We start from the raw sequence: 22,486 nt of genomic DNA on the forward strand, positions 1-22,486 counted from the left end.
TACTGACACGGAAGGGAGGAGAGCCAAGAGAGGAGGCTATAAGTACAGAGCTCTTACAGAGCTCTAAGGATTTGGATCTTTGTCCTAAAAACTGGAGGGGAACTGATGGAGGGTTTTAAGCTTGAAAGGGACATAATTTGATTTTCATTTAAAAAATGCTTTGTATGAAAATTGAATTAGAAGGGAGCTAGACAAGATGCTGGAAGCTACTGTTCCTGAAGAAGGTTAGTAGTGGCTTGAGCTAAAGTGGTGGCAAAGTGGAGATCTAGAGGGGTGGGTGATTTTGAAAACAGGTTTAGTGGGTACAGTTGGCAAAATTGAATTATTTGTTAACTGCAGGGGAGAAAAGTGTTACCTCCTGACTTTAGAAGTTCTAATATTGTTGGTTCTATTCATTCTGCCAAAATCATCCTAAATTGTTGGTTTGACTTGTTATTTTTCTATTGGTTTTCCAATTAATGTAAATGTCAAATCTAATCTAATCTCGTAATGCCAAATCTAAACTCCTTTGACTGGTTCTTTGTGAGTTGTTGTCATCTTATGCTGGTCTGTCTGGTTGCTTTTAATCTCCTATTATGTAGAATATACTGGAACAGACTTGATATTTCATGATTTCTCTCATCACTCTTAGGCTTCTGGCAGTAAGTAAGGGCTCAATATATACTTGTTGAAATGCGTGCTGTGATGACTTGCCACTTAATTTGAGATAAATAGAAAAACTTAAAGGTACTGTTTAATACTATTCAGTATTTTTCCATTCATATTGTGACATAACCTGTTTACAGAGTAAGTTTCTAAGGTACCACGTGTCATAATAGCAAGGTACAAGTAACTAAAAATGTGACATTAGCATGGATGTCATAGTGGAGGGACAGCTTACAGAAAGTTGAGACCGTCTTAATATAGGTAAATGAAAATTTCAAACTGATACTGATACTTTCAGCTATGCTGTGATATAGAATAGAGAACTTGAACACATAGAAGGTTTTAATCCAACTCAGTTTTTGTTTTTGTTTTTGTTTTTTAAGCTAAGGGGACAAAATGAGATGAGGAAACTAAATTTTTTAAAAATTTATGTATTTTTTTGCCAAACTAGTAAATCTTCCATTTGCATACAGTTATTATTGTAGGTTCTTTTTTGACTATTAATGTAAATTTTATATATGAAAACAAGTTTAAATTTATCAAATATAGTTGTGGTGACCCTTTAAATGCAATATTTTCTTCACTGTATGTCTTATAGGTTGCTTATTACAATCTGAAGTTTAATTTAGTAATTATGTATAGAGCTTCTACTAGACATACTGTTGAGTGCTAAAGATACTGATATGGATAAGGCTTTGTCCTTAATGAATACAAAGTCTAGTATGATTGGCAGATAGATTATAAATAAATGATCATACTGTAATTTTACAAGTGATATGCATGCTATGATTAGTATGCATGTGGTCTCAATGCAGAAGGGGAGGTTAACTGTGTGTCTGTGTGTGTGTGTGTGTGTGTGTGTGTGTGTGTGTAAGGTTTCAAAGAGGAAGTGATGTCTGAGTTCAGTTTCAAAGAATGAATACAAAGTTAATCAATTGGCCAAGAAAAAGAGAGGGTGAACATTCACTTTAGGCTTAGAAAACAGCATATTAAGCTCCATTTGATGTAATGTGCAATAAGTCTGATGCTCAGCTAAAATGGGCAGTCACTGTTGCACTGTAACTTGACTGGTTTTAAGGACAGAAAATTGAATCTCAAAGAAGGAAATTCAGACTACTGAAGGAGTTGGAGGCATTAAATACAGTCATTTTCCCATCATCCTACAAGAGTACTACACTAAATCACCAATGCATTTGGCATTTCAATTTATTAAACATTGTTATGGTTTGGTTAAATCAACATTTTTAAGTAGAGCCCCCAGGGTGCTTGGATGGTGAGCCAAAAGACCACAAGAGAAGCGAAGATAAAAGAAATTTACTACTCACCAGCCCTGGAGGAAGTATACCCCTTGCCTTGAGGTACCACACAGGAAGGTCAAGGCAAGGTACAGGCAGAAAGAGGGAGGAACTGGGGCACATGCATTTATTAGGGTCTGTGGGTGGAGTGCTTTGGGGTTCCTGGGCTAAGGTGGATTGTCCAGTTAGACCATAAAGAGCAAGGGTTTTGGGAAGCTTCACAGGGGTTTTTCCTAAGGGCTACACAAGGGGAAGGTGTTGGGAGGCAAGGAACTTATATTTGCTTGTGACTGTGGACTCTTATCTAGGGCTTGTGCTTGTACAAGGGATTAGTGTCAGTTTAAGGCCCTTGCAGGTAGCTTGGCCAAAAATGTATGCCGAGGCAGCAATATGATGGAATAGTTCAGCTAAACTCTGAACAAACATACATGTTAACTGAAATCTGCTACCTGCCATTATAATCAATGTGGCTAAAATACTTATCTGAAACCTGTATAGGCTAAAGGAAATTTTTAAAAGGTCTAAGTCAAGGAGAAATTCTGCAAAACTTTTCCTTGCCTCTGTGGGGAGTGTTTGGACCTTGACCACAGTGTAGTGAGTGTTAACTAGGTGTGTTTTTATCTGCTTACTAAAAGAGACCTGATTCTCTTCCCACTAGAATTGAAGCTTTGCAAGCTTTATGGTCTGTAGGTGTGGTGCATGCAGGGTATGTGCCGGTCTTCTGGGGGAGACCATTACACTTGTAGCCAGCGTGCCTGAGAAAAGCCATACCGGTGGAGCACAGTGGGGCAGACTTGGTGTAAGCAGATTAAATAGCCAGTATCGGTTCTGTGTTGTTTACTGAATTTGATTTATGCCTAGGGGCAGGAGAGGGAAATGGCACCCGCTGGTTCTTTTGTCTGTGGAGAAGCAATGCCACCTCTCACAGATGTGCTCCAAAAAGTACGAACTGTCTTTCCCTGTGCCCCTTAGTTTATGCAGTCTGCCTGTGATCATTTGCCTGCCTCTGCTCAGGAGTAGGCCAGTGTCCCCAGGTCTCTATCACAGCCAAGTCTGGGGACCTTTGAAACTCCAGTCTCTGAGACCCACTGGTTGCAAAAAAACAGGAGATACAAGCCCTCTCCTTTTCTGAGCCAGTGGCTTTGGGGGAACTCTTCTCTTTGTGCTTATCCCTGTGTACTCGACTCACTCTCTCTCACCTTTCTCCACAACCAGGGTTCCCTCCCCTCCACAGTACCCACAATCTGTTTCTCCTCCATAACAAGTCTCCATACTTCCCATCTTCCTTGAAGTGGCCTCTTCTGTCCCTTTAGTTGTGCTGTTTGTTCTATCAGTCCTCAGGTTGCTTTCTTCAGTATTCATTATGATTTGATAGTTATCTGGCTATGTTTGAGGGACAAAGCAAGCCAGGGGGCCTCCTACTATACCACCATCTTTGCCTTAGTAAAATTTTTAAATTTTAATTACTGTTGTTGTACTTTGCAACTTGAGAAATTCCATTTGGGTCTTCTTCATAATTTCTATCTCTATTGTTTACATACTTTCCTTAATTTTTTTAAGTGTGCTTTCCTTTGCTTCTTTTAATATAGTAGCTGTTTTGAAGTATTTGTCTATTGTTTATTAAGCAACATATGAGAATATTTGGAAACTTCCAAATTCTATGGACAATTCTATGGACAGTTTTTCTCCTAAAATATGGATCACTGTTTCTTATTTCTTTCAAAATTGGATATTTTACATAGCATGTTGTACTAATTATAGATTTGATTTTCCCTCTGAAATTTGTTTTTGTTGTTTTGTGTTTCTTTTTCTATTTGTTTCTTCCTTCGATAACTTGTCAAACTAAATTTGTGAAACCAGTCTCACTAGCAGTGGGGTACTGCAGATGTCTCTAATTTAAAAAAATAAAATACCTGTATTTTTAAACCTTAAAAAAAAAAAAGTCTAAGTCAAGTCAAGCAGAACTTGACTTGGATTTTTTGCCGAAGGCTACAACGTATTACAGGACTGGCAGGGCCGAGACAGTTAAACCTACTGCCAGTAGAAGTTCCACACAAGGTCACACTCTGACTCTTCTCTGCTTCCTTTTCAGCTCTTCATGTGCTTATGTGTTGGCCTTTCTCTTAGCCCACTGGGAAGTATACCAGGAAAGAAGGGAATAGATACTTAAACTCTAAAGTTTTCGGGCAATAGGAGTAGGATTAGAATTAAAACAGAAGAAACAGAAATAAGTCTTATTATAGAATTTAAAGAAACAATATATTTGATTTCTTTTGCTGTTTTAACAAATTACCACAAACCTAGTACCTTAAAACATCCCATGTTTATTATCTTATTGTTCTAAAGGTTAGAAGTCAGATACAGGTCTCAGTGGGCTAAAATCAAGGTGTCAGCAGGGTTGCATTCTTTTTGGACGCTCTAGGGGAGAATCCTTTTTTTTTCTCCCCCTTTTCCAGTTTCAAGCAGCTGCCCTTGAATTATGACCACCTCTCCACTTCCTTTGTCTTTAAACCCAGCAACACTACATCTCTTTGACCATCCTTCTCTGCCTTTCTTCTGCCTCCCTCTTGTACTCTAAAGAGTGATTACAGTGGGCCCACCTGGATAATCCAGGATAAAATCCCTATTTTAAGGTCAGCTGACTAGCAGCCATAATTCCACCTGCAACCTTAATTTCTCTTTTGCTGTGTAACCTAACATAGTCACGGGTACTATACCAGGCATTTTCTCTTTATCAGGAAAATTATTTCATTTCTCTGAAATTCCTATTTTTTATTGCAGTAGAATTCTTAAAATATTTTGTGAGAAATAATAATTTCAGCATGGAGATCCCTAAATGAAACAGTGAGTAGTCATTTCTTCCTCTGGAGCTCTTAGATTTGTGACCTTATATACTGTGTTTATTTTTGTAAGGTATTCCTCGGTATTAAGATAGGTTTGTTCCTGGGAAGAATGGAGGAAAATCTAAGATGAGTGTTTCTTGAGAGCAAAAGAGAAATTTATAAAGCATTGAGCTATAGACGAAGTCTTCTCTTTCTAGTTACATAATTCACAGGGAATGCAGTGATGAATGGTCATTTAATTTTTTTTTTTTAAGATTTTTGTGTGATAGGGTATTCTTTTTTTTTTTTTTTTTTAAATATACCAATTATTTATTTATTTTTTTTCAGCGTAACAGTATTCATTCTTTTTGCACAACACCCAGTGCTCCATGCAAAACGTGCCCTCCCCATCACCCACCACCTGTTCCCCCAACCTCCCACCCCTGACCCTTCAAAACCCTCAGGTTGTTTTTCAGAGTCCATAGTCTCTTATGGTTCGCCTCCCCTCCCCAATGTCCATAGCCCGCACCCCCTCTCCCAATCCCACCTCCCCCCAGCAACCCCCAGTTTGTTTTGTGAGATTAAGAGTCATTTATGGTTTGTCTCCCTCCCAATCCCATCTTGTTTCATTTATTCTTCTCCTATCCCCCTACCCCCCCATGTTGCTTCTCCATGTCCTCATATCAGGGAGATCATATGATAGTTGTCTTTCTCCGATTGACTTATTTCACTAAGCATGATACGCTCTAGTTCCATCCACGTCGTCGCAAATGGCAAGATTTCATTTCTTTTGATGGCTGCATAGTATTCCATTGTGTATATATACCACATCTTCTTGATCCATTCATCTGTTGATGGACATCTAGGTTCTTTCCATAGTCTGGCTATTGTAGACATTGCTGCTATAAACATTCGGGTACACGTGCCCCTTCGGATCACTATGTTTGTATCTTTAGGGTAAATACCCAGTAGTGCAATTGCTGGGTCATAGGGTAGTTCTATTTTCAACATTTTGAGGAACCTCCATGCTGTTTTCCAGAGTGGTTGCACCAGCTTGCATTCCCACCAACAGTGGAGGAGGGTTCCCCTTTCTCCACATCCTCTCCAGCATCTGTCATTTCCTGACTTGTTAATTTTAGCCATTCTGACTGGTGTGAGGTGATATCTCATTGTGGTTTTGATTTGTATTTCCCTGATGCCGAGTGACGTGGAGCACTTTTTCATGTGTCTGTTGGCCATCTGGATGTCTTCTTTGCAGAAATGTCTGTTCATGTCCTCTGCCCATTTCTTGATTGGATTGTTTGTTCTTTGGGTGTTGAGTTTGCTAAGTTCCTTATAGATTTTGGATACTAGCCCTTTATCTGATATGTCGTTTGCAAATATCTTCTCCCATTCTGTCAGCTGTCTTTTGGTTTTGTTAACTGTTTCCTTTGCTGTGCAAAAGCTTTTGATCTTGATGAAATCCCAATAGTTCATTTTCGCCCTTGCTTCCCTTGCCTTTGCCGTTGTTCCTAGGAAGATGTTGCTGCGGCTGAGGTCGAAGAGGTTGCTGCCTGCGTTCTCCTCAAGGATTTTGATGGATTCCTTTCTCACATTGAGGTCCTTCATCCATTTGGAGTCTATTTTCGTGTGTGGTGTAAGGACGTAGTCCAATTTCATTTTTCTGCATGTGGCTGTCCAATTTTCCCAGCACCATTTATTGAAGAGGCTGTCTTTTTTCCATTGGACATTCTTTCCTGCTTTGTCGAAGATTAGTTGACCATAGAGTTGAGGGTCGATTTCTGGGCTCTCTATTCTGTTCCACTGGTCTATGTGTCTGTTTTTGTGCCAGTACCATGCTGTCTTGATGATGACAGCTTTGTAATAGAGCTTGAAGTCCGGAATTGTGATGCCACCAACTTTGACTTTGTTCTTCAATATTCCTTTGGCTATTCGAGGTCTTTTCTGGTTCCATATAAATTTTAGGATTATTTGTTCCATTTCTTTGAAAAAAATGGATGGTATTTTGATAGGGATTGCATTAAATGTGTAGATTGCTTTAGGTAGCATAGACATTTTCACAATATTTATTCTTCCAATCCAGGAGAAGAGAAATCATAAAGATCAGAGCAGAAATCAATGAAATAGAAACCAAAAAAACAATAGAAAAAATCAATGAAACTAGGAGCTGGTTCTTTGAAAGAATCAATAGGATTGATAAACCCCTGGCCAGACTCATCAAAAAGAAAAGAGAAAGGACCCAAATCAATAAAATCATGAATGAAAGAGGAGAGATCACAACTAACACCAAAGAAATACAGACAATTATAAGAACATACTATGAGCAACTCTACGCCAACAAATTGGCCAATCTGGAAGAAATGGATGCATTCCTAGAGACATATAAACTACCACAACTGAACCAGGAAGAAATAGAAAACCTGAACAGGCCCATAACCAGTAAGGAGATTGAAACAGTCATCAAAAATCTCCAAACAAACAAAAGCCCAGGGCCAGACGGCTTCCCAGGGGAATTCTACCAAACATTTAAAGAAGAACTCATTCCTATTCTCCTGAAACTGTTCCAAAAAATAGAAATGGAAGGAAAACTTCCAAACTCATTCTATGAGGCCAGCATCACCTTGATCCCAAAACCAGACAAGGATCCCACCAAAAAAGAGAACTACAGACCAATATCCTTGATGAACACAGACGCAAAAATTCTCGCCAAAATACTAGCCAATAGGATTCAACAGTACATTAAAAGGATTATTCACCACGATCAAGTGGGATTTATTCCAGGGCTGCAGGGTTGGTTCAACATCCGCAAATCAATCAATGTGATAGAACACATTAATAAAAGAAAGAACAAGAACCATATGATACTCTCAATAGATGCTGAAAAAGCATTTGACAAAGTACAGCATCCCTTCCTGATCAAAACTCTTCAAAGTGTAGGGATAGAGGGCACATACCTCAATATTATCAAAGCCATCTATGAAAAACCCACCGCAAATATCATTCTCAATGGAGAAAAACTGAAAGCTTTTCCATTAAGGTCAGGAACACGGCAGGGATGTCCATTATCACCACTGCTATTCAACATAGTATTAGAAGTCCTAGCCTCAGCAATCAGACAACAAAAAGAAATTAAAGGCATCCAAATTGGTAAAGAAGAAGTCAAACTATCACTCTTCGCAGATAGGGTATTCTTCATAAAGGATTTGTGTAGACGTGTCAGTAGAGCCTTGTTCTGTTCTCTCGGTCTGGGAGCAAGCTCTATTTTAAGGAAATTTCTTCTGTAAAATATTTGTATTGTAGTGACATTTTATAAGCTTATTTAAACTTGGTCACTGTCATACATCTGGCTATTTGAGTTTTCTTTGTGGTTAGACTAACTGCCTTAGCCTTTAAGACTCAGGTAGAGTCTTGTAGCAATGCTGAAATTTCTGAAATTTCTCTGAGCAGGGATTTTTCAATGTCGTGATGGGATGAGAGATAAGGAAAAACTCTGGATTGGAAGTTACTGGGGCTGAGGGTTAATCTGTATTTATTTTTACTCACTATGTCTTGGGTATCTATGAGATAATCACAAACAAAAATTTTTGAAGCTGTCTAAAATGAGGAGTTTGATCCATTATCCTTTTCAAATCTGGAAATTTTTCTTTTCTTTTTTTTTTATTATTTTATCCCTTCCATTGTTTCTGTGCCTTTTCCTAGAATTTCTAATAGTTGTTATGTCTCACATGAGCTTATCAGCTTCTATTCTCTCCTATTTTTCTATTTCTGTTCATTCTTCTTTTACTATTATTATTAATATTATTTTGTCCTTTGTCTTTCTGAGAGATTTCTTAGAGTCTATCATCTGGCCCTTTCTGTTAAATTTTTAAATCAGGCAGTTACTTAGTTTTTTATAGAAAATTTCACACGTATTCAAACCTAGAGAGAAGAATCAAGGGGGTTCATTATACCAGTTATTCAACTTAAAGGATGATCAGAATCATGGCCTTTTTTCATTTATATCCCTATTCACCCACTCCTCTTCCCAAATAGGATTAATTTGAGTGAGTCTTACATATCATCATGATTTATGTGATATAATAATGTAATATAAAATATTTATTTATTTATTTGAGAGAGAGAGAGCATGAGCAGGGGGGAGGAGGGAGAGGGAGAAGCTGACTTCCCGCTGGGCAGGGAGCCTGACACAGGCCTCAATCCCAGAACCCTGAGATTATGACCTGAGCCGAAGGCAGATGCTTAACTGGCTGAGCCACCCATCCACCCATAAAGTTTTTATATGTAAATGTACAGTTGTACATTTATATGTAGCTATTTCACTATGCCTTAAAAATTATTTATTTCTCAATGTTTTACTAATAGGTAAGGACTCTTGTTCAGACATAACTAAATTTCATTTCTATACCTCTAAAAAATTAAGTCATTTCTTACTATCATTAAGATCCTAGTAAATGTTCAATTTTTAGTAAACTTTTGAGTTTTAGATTTTTTAATTTAAATTCAATTAGCCAACATACAGTACATGATTAGTTTCAGATGTAGAATTTAGTAATTCATCAGTTTTGAGTTTTAGATTCACAGTATTGTAAAGATAGTGTAAAGTATACCTATATATCCCACATCCAGTTTCCCCTATTATTAGTATATTACATTAGTATAGCATATTTGCCACAATAGTGAACCAATATTGGTATCTTATTACTTAGAGTCCATATTATTTAGATATTCTCAGTTTTACCCTTCTTCTGTTCTAGGATTCCATACAGGATACTGTATTATAAGTAGTAGTCATGTCTTAGACTTTTCTTGGTCATGATGGTGTCTTGGACTTTCCTTGATTTCGATGGCCTTGCCAGTTTTGAAGAGTACTCCTAGTCAGATTTTCTAGAATGTTTCCCAACTGGGATTTGTTTCATGCTTTCCTTATGATTGGACTGGGGAAATATGTTTTTGGGCAGAAGACCACAGAGTTAAAGTGAATTCTCATCACATCATAGCAAGGATATATACCGTCAGTATGACTTAGCATTGTTGCTGTTGACCCTGGCTTGGGATAGTGTTTTTTTGGTTTCTCCACAATAAAGTTTTCCTTTTCTTCTCTCTTTCTGTACTGTACTCTTTGGGAAATATCACTTTGGGCATCCCACACTTAAGGAATAGCTAGTTATAACCCACCTCATTAAGTGTAGGGTATCTCTGTATAAATTATTTGGATTTCTCCTGCAAGATGGAAAGGGATTTGTCTTATTCCTCATTTATTTATTCCATCATTTCTTTATATCAGTATGGACTTACATATTTTATATTTTTGGTTCTAATCCATACCCCTATCATTGTATTTTTTTGTTGTTGTTGTTATTTTGGTTTTGGGTGCCTTTTTTTTTTTTTTTTAATTTTTCTGGCATTGTATGATGCTCTAGACTCAGACTCATTTTGTATATTTTCTGCCTCAGTCTTAGAATCAGCCCCTTCTCCAAAGAGTCTTAGTTTTTTTTTTTTAAGATTTATTTATTTTAGAGAGAGAATATGTGCATGAGTAGATTTATTTATTTTAGAGAGAGAATGTGTGCATGAGTAGGGGAAGGGGCAGAGAGAGAGGCAGAGAATCTCAAGTAGACTCTGCTGAGTGTGGAGCCCAACGTGGGGCTTTATCTCATGACCCTGAGATCATGACCTGAGCCGAAATCAAGAGTCAGGACACTCAACCAACTAAGCCACCCAGGTACCCCGAAAAGCCTTAGTTTCTAATTGGAAAAGTGTGTTAGTGGTATGTGGCAGCCAGGGTTTTGGTTCTAGATTTTTGTCAGCTGAAAGAGGAGATATATGTGTGTGTACTAACCTATGTATATACACATATCTGTAAATATTTCTATATGTAACCATTTATATTTTGAGCTAAACATGAGTTCACATATTGATGTGTCCAATTCTAACCCATTACCAAATGCATCGTTTTTGCTTTTTCCCCTTGTTTGTTTGTAGTCTCCCACTCTGAGGAAGAAAACTTTTTTTTTTTAATCAGCCATCCATTTATGTAATTGTTCAACTCTAGTATATATTTATAGTCATTTCAGAATTATTAATTGTACCTCAACAGGAAGCACCTTTATCAACTAGAGTACACTGCTTATAGAATTTCTTAGCCTTTAGTCTTAGACTCCTTTCATTTCTGAAGTTACTTAGGTCATCACCTTATACCACTCATCATCTTCAGGGAGTTTGTTTCATACATGTGTAATAAATCCATTTAGACTTTTGACACATTCTGCACTCCCTCCAGGGACCCTGATTTCTTAAAAGATTTCTAAACAAATTTGCATTCATTAAATTTACTCTTTATGCTGTAAACTTCAGTGGATTTCAACAAATGCTTAATGTTTTGTATTCATCATTACAGTATCATAAAGAGTAGTTTCACCATCCTGAAATGTTCCCTATACTTCATCTATTTATTGGTTTCCCCAGTGAGCCCCCAGCAAACACTGATATATAGGTTTTACCTTTTAAAGAATGCTATAGGGCACCTGGGTGGCTCAGTGGGTTAAGCTGCTGCCTTCAGCTCGGGTCATGATCTCAGGGTCCTGGGATTGAGTCCCACATCGGGCTCTCTGCTCAGCGGGGAGCCTGCTTCCCTCTCTCTCTCTTCCTATCTCTTTGCTACTTGTGATCTCTCTCTGTCAAATAAATAAATAAAATCTTAAAAAAAAAGAGAATGCTATATAATTAAAATCAATTAAAATCATACAGTCTATAGCTTTTTCATACTGGCTTCTTTCATTTAGCAATATGCATTTGAGATTTCATCCATGTCTTTTTGTGACTTGATAGCTCATTTTTTAAATCGGGAAATAATATGACTTTGGATGTACCATGGTTCGTTTACCCGTTCATCTATCAAAGGAAATTTTGGTTGCTTCCAGTTTTTGGCTGTTATCAGTAAAGCTGCCATAAATATCCACATACAAGTATTTCTGTGGATAGATGTTTCTTTAAATCATCTGGGAAAATATCAAAGAGTGCAGTTGCTCACCCATGTTGTAAGGCTATGTTAAAAGCCTTGTTCAAAAGAAACTGCCAAATTATTTTGCAAAGTCATTGTACCATTTTGCATTTCCACTAACAGTGAGTGAGAATTTCAGTTGCTCTGCATTCTTATTAGCAGCTGGTATTGTCATTGTTTTGGATTTTAGACATTTTATTAGGTGTACAGTGGTATCTCATTGTTTTTAAATTTGCAATTCCCTAATAATAATGTTGAGCATCTTTTCATATGCTTATTTGTCATCTGTATGTCTTTGAAGTGTCACTTTAGATCTATTGCCCATTTTTTAATTGATTTGTTTTCTTACTGAGTTTTAAGAGTTCTCTGTATATTTTGCATATAAATTTTTAAATCAGATATAGTGTTCTACAGTATTTTCTCCTAGTCTGTGCCTTGTCTTTTCATTCTTTTAAAAATGTATTTCACAGAGTAGAAGCCTTTTTTTTTTTTAAGTACTAACTTGTAACTCTTTTTTTTTTTTCTTAAAGATTTTATTTATTTATTTGACAGACAGAGATCACAAGTAGGCAGAGAGGCAGGCAGAAAGAGAGGGAGGAGGAAGCAGGCTCCCCCCTGAGCAGAGAGCCCGATGCTGGGCTTGATCCCAGGACCCTGGGATCATGACCTGAGCCGAAGGCAGAGGCTTTAACTCACTGAGCCACCCAGGTACCCCCAGAAGCGTTTTTAAAATTATGTTCTGTTAGTCACCATACAAGTACATCATTAGTTTTTGATGTAGTGTTCCCCGATTCATTATTTGCATATAATACCCAGTGCACAGAGCAGAAGTTTTAAATAAATTCCAAATTATCAGTGTTTTCTTTCAAAGATAATGCTATTGGTATTATAATTAACAAATCATTATTAAAGCCAAGGTCATGTAGGTTTTCTACTTTAAGAAGTTTTATAATCTTGGGGCACCTGGATGGCTTAGTTGGTTAAGCATCTGCCTTTGGCTTAGGTCATTATCCCAGGGTCCTGAGATCAAGCCCGGCATCGGGCTCCCTGCTCAGCCGGGAAGCTTGCTTCTCCCTCTCCCTCTGCCTTCTGCCCCCCGCCCCCCTCCGTGCTCTCTCCTCCTCTCTCTTTGTGTCAAATAAATAAATAAAATCTTAAAAAAAAAAAAAAAAGTTTTACAGTCTTGTACTTCACATTTTGGTCTATGATCCATTTTGAGTTAATTTCTGTTTAATACTTGGATTTGCGTTAATTTTTTTTTGCATATACTTTTGTATAAGAGTTGCAACACTATGAAAAGATTGTCCTTTCTGCATTGAACACTCTCTACTTCCTCTTTGTCAGAATCAGTTAATATACTTGTGTGGGTCTACTTCTGAGCCTTGTTTTGTTTCATTGATCTGTTTATTCTTTTTTAAGTTTTTATTTATTTATTTGACAGAGACAGCACAAGCAAGGGGAGCAGCAGAGCGAGAGGGAGAAGCAGGCTCTCCATTGAGCAGGAAGCCTGACACGGGGCTCTATCCCAGGATTCTGGGAACATGACCTGAGCCGAAGGCAGACACTTAATGACTGAGCCACCCAGGCACTCCTATGTGTTTATTCTTCAGCCAATAACATGCTGTCTTATTGTGTTGTTTTGTCTTTTAATAAGTCTTATGTTGTATAACAAAGAATTCAGGTGGCTTTTGTATCTAGTTTGTGCTTGAAAACCTCTACATCTTTGGAATTTCTCAAGTGACAGGAGTGTTTTTGTTCATGATGGCCTTAATAGTTAATGCTAATGAGGTACTTCAGGATGGGGGTAAAGTATGCAAGAAAAACCACACCTGTGATTATAGGGTTGGAGCATTGAGCCATGTAAAATTAGTCTCATCTCTAGGGAGCAGAGGAAGTGGGCTGGAGATCAAGTTCAGTATATGGCCGGTAATTTGATCAATCATGCCTATGTAATGAAATGCCAGTTAAAAACTTTGGACAATGAATCACAGATGAGCATCCCTGGTTAACAATACTCTGTGTATTGTTACTCATTGCTATACTATATAGTGACTTCTTTTGGCTCCACAGAGAATACGGAAGTTTTGTTTGGGATCATCTCAGACCTTGCCCTGTGTGTGTCTTCTTTTGGCTGGGCATGATTGATAACACATTTTGTTGTAATATAACTGTAATTTCAAACTATATTGCCTTCCTGAGTTCTGTGAATTTTTCTACTGAATTATTGAACCTGAGGGAGTATTGGGAACCTCTAGATTTGTAGCCACTTGATCAGAAGTTTAGGGCCTGGGAACACTTGAGTTTTAGCTAGTGGTGTCTGAATTGAGGTGGGTTATTCCCAAGGGAGCAAGTAGCCTGGTGGACTGGATAAGAGCTGTTCTCAAGTTTGTTTATCTGAAAAGTTAAGACTATCTTTCCTGTATAAACGCCTAGTGGAAAACCCTGGATGAAGTGCTGTACCCCTTATAGCAAGCCATGCTGGACTGGCTTTATGGTGATTGGGATAGTCATCTACTGAGTATACCCCTTACCCAGATCACTGTGATTAAGGGGGCCCTCTTTACATGACTCTCCCATGTAACCATGCTGTAAAATCAAGCAACTGTTCAAGACACTTTGTCATGTTTGCTATCTCCATTTCCCTTTAGGTATTAAAGATCTTAAAAAAAAAGAAAAAGAATCATTAACAAGAAGGGAGGGAAAGAAGGTGAGAAAGTCTAGGGACTTGTCCTTTCAGGGCTGGATGTTTATTAGAAATGGGATGAATATATTGAACATTGATGAGGTTGAAGCAGAGGTGTTAATGCAGCACTATTGAAGATTGAGTGTACCAATGGAAGCCAGGGCTGGTCTTAAAGGGTGCTATTGAAGATTGAGTGTATGGGTTTCTATCCTTTGGCTATTATGAATAGTGCTGATATGAACATGTATGTATGCTGATATGAACATACATGTACATGTTTTTGTTTACGTACCTATTTTAAATTTTTGAGGGGCATGTACTTTATAGTAATTCCATTTAATTTTTTGAGGAACTACTGAACTTTTTAAAGCAGCTGAATTACAAAATGATTTTTATAAACCACCAGCAATATATAAGGCTTATAGTTTTTCTATATCCCTGATAGTAGTAGTTTTCTGCTTTTTTCCTTTAACTTTTTTTTATTTTAAAACATTTTTTTAATTAAAGCCATCCTACTAGATGTTAAGTGATATTTTATTATGGTTTTGATTTACATTTCCCAAGTGAATAGTAATGTTGAGCATCTTTTCATTTACTTGCTGGCTATTTATCTTTTTTCAGAGAAATGTCGATTTAAGTTCTTTGTCCATTTTTAAAAAAAATTGGTTGCTTGTGTTTTTATACATTCTGGATACTAGACACTTATCACATTCATGATTTGCAAATATTCTCTCCCATTCTGTAGGTTGTCTTTCTGCTTTATTGATAATATCCTAAGATGTACAATTTTAATGAAGTCCAATTTTAATTTTGAAGTCCAATTTATATTTTCTTTCATTGCTTATGCTCTTGGTGTCATATCTTAAGAATTCATTGCAAAATCCAAAGTTACAAAGATTTACCTCTGTGTTTTCTTCTAAATTTTAATGATTTTAGTTATTATATTTAGGTTGTTGATCCATTTAATTAGTTTTTGTACAGGTTATTATGGTGTGAAGTAATGGTCCAACTTCATTCTTTTGCATGTGGCTGTTTACCTCTTTCAGCACCATTTGTTGAGATGACTCTTTCCTTTATTGAGTGATATTGGTACCTTTGTCAAAAATCAGTTGGCCAGAGATGTATACATTTATTTCGGTTCTCTCAGTTCTGTTCTGTGGATCTGTATGTCTGTCATTTTGTCAGCAGTGTACTATTTTGAATACTGTAGTAATATGTAATCACATGTTTTTGATTACTTCATCACAAGTTTTGCGCAGTGGCAGTATCGTAGCCAGTTATGTTTATCTGAGGCGCAATTATTGCTTATTGATTACTTCATCACAAAGATAAGTTTTGAAACCATGAAGTATGAGTCTTCCAAGTATGTTGTACTTCTTCAATGCTCTTTTGGTATTTGAGGTGCCTCACACTTTCATTTGAATTTTAGAATTAGTTTTTTCATTTCTACAACAAAGGCCATTCAAATTTTGAAAGGTTTCATTGAAAATATAGATTACTTTGATTAGTAGACATTTTAACAACATTAATTCTTATAGTTTATGAACACAAAGTGTCTTTTCATTTATGTAGGTCTTTTTTAGTTTCTTTCAGCAATATTTTGTACTTTTCAGCATATAAGTCTTTTATCTCCTTGGTTAAATTTATTCTAGACTTTTTTGGTTTTTTTTTTGTTTGTTTTTTGGATGCCATTGTTAATGGACTTGTTTTTCTTAATTTTTTTTATTGTTCCTTTTGGTGTATAGAAAAAAAATAACTGATTTTTCAGTGTTTATATTTTACCCTGCTACTTTCCTCAGTTTATTATTAGCTCTAGTAGTTCTTTTGTGGATTCTTTGGGATGATACTTATATATATGACATATATGTATCATCCTATGGTGCCCCAAATATCAAAACAGTAATGAAAAAGTAAAATCATGTTATCTATGAAAAAAGATAGTTTACTTCTTTACCAATTCAAATGCTTCTTTAGTTAATTTTCTTGTTTAATTGTCTGGCTAGAACCTCCAGTACATTGTTGAATAGCAATGGTGAAAGCGTACATCCTTGTTTTGCTTCTGATTTTAGGGAAATAAACTTTCAGTCTTTTTCTAGTGAGTATGTTAGGTGTCGGTTTTTTATAAAGGTCCTTTATCATGTTGAGAAAGTTCCACTATATTTCTACTTTTCTGAATATTTTTGTTATGAAAGGATGATGAATTTTGTTGAATGCTATTTCTGTATTAATTGAGGTGATGTGGTTATTTTCTTTCCTTCTGTAAATGCAGTATATTACATTGATTTTTACACATGGCATTTTTGTATTCCTGGGGTAACTCCCAGTTATATAATCTTTTTATTATGCTGATTGGTTGAATTTATTAGTATATCTTTATATCCATATCACAAGGATACTGGTTTGTAGTTTTCTTGTAGTGTTTGCATTTGTATCAGGGTAATTCTGGGTTCATAGAATGAGTTAGGAAGTGTTATATTTTTTTGAAGAGTTTGGAAAGGAATGATGTTAATTCTTTAAATTTTTGGTGGAATTCACCGGTTAAGCCATCTGATATGGTAGAGGTTTTTTTTTGTTTTTGTTTTTAATTTGGGAAGTTTATGGATTACTGATCGTGTCTCTTGTTTTAAGTTTGTCCAGATTTTCTATTTTTTTTCCTTGAGTCATTTTGGTAATTTCTATGCATCTACAAATTTATCCATTTATCTTAATTGTCTAATTTGTGTAATGTTGCTCAGATTTTTCATAATACTCTCTTAAAATCCTTTTTGTTTTAGTAACGTTGGTAGTAATGTCCCCATTTTTGCTTCTGATTTTAGTTATTTTTATAGTTTTGGCTTTCTTTTTTTCTTTGTCAGTATAGTTAATGGTTTGTCATATTTGTGATAAATATGCCACCAGCTTTTGTTTTCATTAGTTTTTCTTTGTTTTGCTGTTTTCTATTGTATTTTTTTTCTGCACGATCTTTATTTTTTTTTCCTCTGCTAACGTTGAGATTCAGTTTTCTGTTATTTTCTGGTTCCATAAGCTATAGTTAGATTATTGAGTTGTAGATTTTTCTTCTCTTTTTAAGGTAGGCATTTGCTGCAAAAAATTTCACTTTGAGTTTGGTTTTTGCTCCATTTTATGAGTTCTGGTATGTTGTATTTTTGCTCTGATTTTTCTCTAAGTATTTTCTGATTTTTCCTGTGGTTTTTCTTTGATCAATTGATTAAGAATATGTTGTTCAGTTCTAGCTTCAGCGGCACATATACTAAAATTGGAACAATTTGGGGAAGATTAACATAGCTCCTAGGCAAGGATGACATGCAAATTTGTGAAGCATTCCGTATTCTTATTAAAAATATAAAACTATTGCAAAGTTCTTAAAAAAGGCATTGTTCAGTTTCCATATATGCGAATTTTCCGGGTCTTTTCTGTTATGAATTGTAATTTCATTACATTTGGACCAAGAAGATTTTCTTGTGATTTCAGTTTGTTGTTGAGGATTATTTTGTGAATAACATGTTATATCTTGGAGAACATGCCCCATGCACATAAGAGGAATGTGTATGCTGTTTTTGTGGGGTAAATTTTTTTATTTTGTATGTATAGGTGTACATATATGTTTGTATTTTTATATATAACATGTAATGTATAATATAAATGTGATCATATATTTATGTTAATGTAACATTTATATATTATGTAATTATATATTTATGTAATATAATATTTATAAATATAAATCTATATTATGTGTTGTATATACTTAAATATCACATATCGGTATTTGTACTTATATGTATACTTATCTTTCAGGTCCAGTTGGTTTATAGTATTGCTCAAGTTCTCTATTTCCATAACAATCTTCTATCCAGATAATCTGTTCATTATTGAAAGCATAGTATTGACATTTCCAGGTATTATTGTAGACCTCTCTTTATTTCTTCCTTCAAATTTGTCAGTCTTTGCTTCATATATTTTGCTCTGTTGATTGGTATACACATGTCTATAATTGTTATATCTTCTTGGCTAATTAACCTATTATCAATATATAATATCCTTTTTTGTTTCTTCTAATAATTTTTGACTTAAAGTATTTTGTCTGCTACTAGTGTGGCCACCCAGCTATCTTCTGGTTCCTGTTTGCATGTTTACTTTTTTTTTTTTTAAAGATTTTATTTATTTATTTGACAGAGAGAGATCCCAAGTAGGCAGGGAGGCAGGCAGAGCGAGGAGGAAGCAGGCTCCCCGCTAAGCAGAGAGCCGGATGCGGGACTTGATCCCAGGACACTGGGATCATGACCTGAGCAGAAGGCAGAGGCTTTAACCCACTGAGCCACCCAGGTGCCCCTGCATGTTTACTTTTCAACTTATATGTGTCTTTGGATGCAGTGTGAGTCTAAGGTTACTATATAGTTTGATTTTTTATTTATTTATTTATTTATAATTTTATTTATTTTTTAAAATGCAGATTCTTTTTTTTTTTTTTAAGATTTTATTTATTTATTTGACAGAGAGAGAGATCACAAGTAGGCAGAGAGGCAGGCAGAGAGATGGGGAAGCAGGCTCCCCACCGAGCAGAGAGCCCTATGTGGGACTTGATCCCAGGACCCTGAGATCATGACCTGAGCCAAAGGCAGAGGCTTTAACCCACTGAGCCACCCAGGCGCCTAAGTTTGATTTTTTTTTTAAACCACTCTGCCGTTTGTGATATTTAACCTATTTCCATTTATAGTAGTAACAGATAAGGATATGATTTGATAAGGAATGATTTCATTATCTCATTTTGCTATTTTTTCTGCATGTCTTACACTTTTTCTTATTTCTTCACTTGCTGCTTTTTTGAGGTTAATTGATTTTTGCAATATACCATTTTGATTCTTGTCTGATTTTTCAAATGTTTATTTCTAAAAATTTTTTTGGTTACCTAGGAATTATAATGAAAATCCTGAATTTACAACAATGTAGTTTGGATTGATACAAACTTAGCTTCAGTAGTATACAAAAACTCTGTTTCTATACAATTTTTCCCTTTTTTTCATGTTATTGCCATGAATTACATCTTAATACATTGTGCACATATTAACATATACTTTTTGTTTTAAGTATTTGTGCCTGAATGACTCCCCTTAGAATTTTTTATAGGGCAAGTTTATTGGTTACAATCTCAGTTTTTTGGTTCTTATTTTTATTTGGTAATCTCTTAATTTCTTCTTTATTTTTGAAGGGTAATTTTCTTGGGTAGAGAATTCTTGGTTGAGTGTTCTTTTAGCACTTTAATTTAAACATGTCCATCCCATAGGCTTCAGGCCTCCACGCTTTGTGATGAGAACTTGGCTTTTCATCTTACTGTGGATCCCTAGCATACAGTGCCTTGCTTTTCTCTTGGTGCTTTACATCTTTTCTTTGGCTTTTGACAATTTGAATATAATTCAAATTGGTATGCTGTCTGCATTTATTCTTCTTGTAATTCAGTTTGTTTCTTCAATGTGTAAATTCTTGTCTTTTTTCAAATTTGAGAAATTTTTGGCTATTATTTTTTCAGATATTCTTTCTGCCTGTTTTTCATTCTTCTTTTGAGGTTCTTAATCATGCATATGTTGGAATGCCTTGACAGTATCTTCAGAAATCTCTCAGGCTTTTAACAATTTTTTTTTTTCAATTTAGTTAAATTAACATATAGGGTATTATTTCAGGGGTGGAATTTAGTGATTCATTTTCAGTTGCATATAACACCCAGTGCTTATTCCATCAAGTGCCCTCCCTAATGCTCATCACCCAGTTACTGCATCCTTCTACCTACCTCTCCTCCAGCAACCCTATGTTAAAAGTCTCTTATGGTTTGCCTCCCTGTCTGTTTTTATCTTATTTTATTTTTCCTTCCCTTCCCCCTTATCTGTTTTGTTTCTTAAGTTCCACATATAAGTGAAATCATACAGTATTTTTCTTTCTCTGACTTATTTTGCTTAGCGTAATAGCCTCTAGTTCCATCTCCATCATTGCAAATGGCAAGACTTCATTCTTTTTGATGGCTGAGTAATATATATATATATATATATATATTTATATTATAATATGTTTATAATAATATATATTTACCACATCATCTTTATCCACTCATCTGTCAATCTGGGCTCTTTACTTATTTTGACTGTTGTGGACATTGTTGCTATAAACATTGGGGTATATGTGCTCCTTCAAGTCACTTTGTTTGTATCCTTTGGATAAATACCTATTAGTGAAATTGCTGGGTTGTAGGGTAGTTCTGTTTTTAAGTTTTTGAGAAACCTCCATACTGTTTTCTAGAGTGACTACACCAGTTTGCATTCCCACCTAAGTGTAAGAAGGTTCCCGTTTCTCTGCATCCTCTCCAACATCTGTTGTTTTCTGACTTGTTAATTTTAGCCATTTTGACTGGTATGAAGTGGTATCTAATTGTGGTTCTCGTCAGGCCTTTTGTTTATAAAATAAATTTTATTTATTTTATTGTTTTTCTTTCTTCTATGTAGCCTGAATAATTGCAATGGACAAATCTTCAGATTTGTTGATTCTTTCTTCTCTCTGTTCAAATCTGCTATTGAAATTCTTGTGATTTTTTTTTTTTCATGAGGACCAAATCAAGATAATGTATTTGAAATGCTTATCACAATACTGGCATCAAGTAGGTATGCGAAAATGTGGGTTTACAACTATATCATTTCTTAATTCTTAAGCATTAACTCTTAATTGTTCTTTCTTAATTTTTAATTGTGGTAAAAAATTACATAAAATTTACCATTTCACCTATTTTAAAGTATAGTTCAGTAGCATTAACTATATTCATATTGTTGTAGAACAGATCTTTAGAACTTTTTTATCTTGCATAATTGAACCTCTGTATTCACTGAACAACAAGCTCTCCTTTTCCCTCACCTCCCAGTCCCTGATAACCACTATTTTACTTTCTGTTTCTATGAGTTTGACTATTCTAGATACTTCGTATATATGGAATCATGCAGGATTGTCATTTTGTGACTGGCCTATATCACTTAGCAAAGTGTCCTCAAGGTTCATCTGTGTTGTTGCATATCATAAGCTTTCCTTCTTTTTAAAGGAGAATAATATTGCATTATATGTATATACCACATTTACCCATTCATCTTTTGATGGACATTTGGATTGTTTCCACCTCTTGACTTTTTTAACTAATACTGCAGTGAATGCGGGTGTGTATATATATCTCTTTGAGATCCTGCTTTCAGTTATTGTGGATGTATACTTAGGAGTTTTAGTGAATTTTTCATTTGTCATACTTTAACTGCAGAATTTCTTTGTTTGTTTTTTATATTCCTCTTTACCCATGTTCTGTACTTGGTTAAATATTCTTTGCCTATGGTTTTCTTGAGTTCTTTGAATATATCAAAGACAGTTGTTTTAAAGGCTGTCAGTAGACAAAGTTCAGTGCTTGAGCTTCATCAGGGATCATTTCTGTTATTTTGAATATTTTAATGTGGCAACACTGGAAATCATATTCTGCACTCTCCTTAGGGTTTGTTTTGTTACTTGCTGTAGGCTATAGGTGTTTGCTTTTTAAGTAGTTTTTTAAAACAATTTTTGTAAAGTCTTTTGCTCATCATGTTTAGTCTGAGAAGTTTGTGTTACTTTAGCATGTCTTTTAGGCAGGGATTTCCTTAAATGCCAAAAATAAACAAGAGACAAAAGGAGGAGAGAAGGAGAGTGAGAGTAAGAGAGAAGGGAAGGAGGGAAAGAAGAAGGAAGGATGACAGAGAAAGAAGGAAGAATTCAAAGCAGGAGAGTAAAAAATTCTCAAAGTCAAAATTAAAACCCTTGTTATCTTTCATCTTTGCATTTTGGCTCCTTTTTGGGTACTCCTTCAGTGCTTAGCCTGATGATTTACAACTCTGCCTTAACCTTCACTTACTACTTTTTCTGAGCCTAGAAATCATCTAGAGTTGAAAGCTTTGGGTCCTCTTAGGTCTTTACTGAGAATGCATCCTACTGTGGACTTTTTTTGTGGCTTCACTATTCATTTATGTTTGTCAACTATAATATTTTGTTC

The 22,486-nt window shown here is 35.6% G+C and overlaps 1 protein-coding gene, 1 non-coding gene and 1 pseudogene across 10 annotated transcripts in view; all 3 read left to right on the forward strand.

The window, feature by feature from the left end:
* CCSER2 (coiled-coil serine rich protein 2) overlaps positions 1-22,486 on the forward strand; it is a 200,079-nt gene that overhangs the window by 61,722 nt on the left and 115,871 nt on the right. The window contains exon 1 of one of the 9 annotated variants that reach the window (XM_046026975.1): positions 18,325-18,328. The exons of the other annotated variants lie outside the window; for them this stretch is intronic. The gene's annotated coding sequence lies outside the window, so the exon portion shown is untranslated. Of the gene's footprint in view, positions 1-18,324; positions 18,329-22,486 lie in introns of those variants that run through there. 9 annotated transcript variants of the gene reach the window in all.
* Positions 15,693-15,798, forward strand: LOC123955833 (annotated as a pseudogene).
* LOC123955868 lies at positions 17,672-17,778 on the forward strand. The gene has a single exon (XR_006821411.1). It is a non-coding gene; the product is annotated as a U6 spliceosomal RNA (small nuclear RNA).

This window comes from Meles meles, chromosome 13, assembly GCF_922984935.1.
Source record: "Meles meles chromosome 13, mMelMel3.1 paternal haplotype, whole genome shotgun sequence".
Classification (NCBI taxonomy): Eukaryota; Metazoa; Chordata; class Mammalia; order Carnivora; family Mustelidae; genus Meles; species Meles meles.